This window comes from Anoplopoma fimbria, unplaced genomic scaffold (genome assembly GCF_027596085.1).
Source record: "Anoplopoma fimbria isolate UVic2021 breed Golden Eagle Sablefish unplaced genomic scaffold, Afim_UVic_2022 Un_contig_4551_pilon_pilon, whole genome shotgun sequence".
In the NCBI taxonomy this organism is placed as follows: Eukaryota; Metazoa; Chordata; class Actinopteri; order Perciformes; family Anoplopomatidae; genus Anoplopoma; species Anoplopoma fimbria.
This window is the reverse complement of record NW_026548400.1, coordinates 1-1047: the sequence shown is the minus strand read 5'-3', so window position 1 is coordinate 1047 and position 1047 is coordinate 1. Positions and strand designations below refer to the sequence as shown.

At 43.5% G+C, this 1047-nt stretch overlaps 2 non-coding genes across 2 annotated transcripts; both read left to right on the top strand.

Annotated features, from left to right (window-relative positions):
* The first annotated feature begins 69 nt into the window (after positions 1-69).
* On the top strand, positions 70-188 carry LOC129114501 (5S ribosomal RNA). The gene has a single exon (XR_008532509.1). It is a non-coding gene; the product is annotated as a 5S ribosomal RNA (ribosomal RNA).
* Positions 189-568: 380 nt separating this feature from the next.
* Positions 569-687, top strand: LOC129114500 (5S ribosomal RNA). Its single transcript, XR_008532508.1, has one exon. It is a non-coding gene; the product is annotated as a 5S ribosomal RNA (ribosomal RNA).
* Positions 688-1047: the final 360 nt, after the last annotated feature.

Sequence of the window (1047 nt, the reverse complement as noted above, 5' to 3'; positions counted from 1 at the left end):
TGTATAGGCGAAAGAGCAAAGCGTGGTGATATAGTATCTTTAAAAGGCCCTTTGGTAGGCACAATATTTGCTTACGGCCATACCACCCTGAACACGCCCGATCTCGTCTGATCTCGGAAGCTAAGCAGGGTCGGGCCTGGTCAGTACTTGGATGGGAGACCGCCTGGGAATACCAGGTGCTGTAAGCTTTTTTCACTCCTCTTTACAAAAAGCAGAGGGCGCTGCTGCTTTTTCAGTGGACACCGACAGGGTGGGAAGGAAATAGCTAGATCATGACTTGCCGGTATAGAAATGACACAAATCCAGTTAAATGATGGCTTTCATCATTCCTAAGCTCATCGATCATTTTCTTTTCAATTTTATGCTAACGTATTCTACATTTCAACAGTAAATATTAATCTTTTTACTGCACTACATTTGTGATCCTTATAGCCACTTTGTACATTCTGATTTGACATTTAAAAGCTGTGAGTGTGTCTGGCAATCTGCAGGCGCTCCCTGTATAGACGAAAGAGCAAAGCGTGGTGATATAGTATCTTTAAAAGGCCCTTTGGTAGGCACAATATTTGCTTACGGCCATACCACCCTGAACACGCCCGATCTCGTCTGATCTCGGAAGCTAAGCAGGGTCGGGCCTGGTCAGTACTTGGATGGGAGACCGCCTGGGAATACCAGGTGCTGTAAGCTTTTTTCACTCCTCTTTACAAAAAGCAGAGGGCGCTGCTGCTTTTTCAGTGGACACCGACAGGGTGGGAAGGAAATAGCTAGATCATGACTTGCCGGTATAGAAATGACACAAATCCAGTTAAATGATGGCTTTCATCATTCCTAAGCTCATCGATCATTTTCTTTTCAATTTTATGCTAACGTATTCTACATTTCAACAGTAAATATTAATCTTTTTACTGCACTACATTTGTGATCCTTATAGCCACTTTGTACATTCTGATTTGACATTTAAAAGCTGTGAGTGTGTCTGGCAATCTGCAGGCGCTCCCTGTATAGACGAAAGAGCAAAGCGTGGTGATATAGTATCTTTAAAGGCCC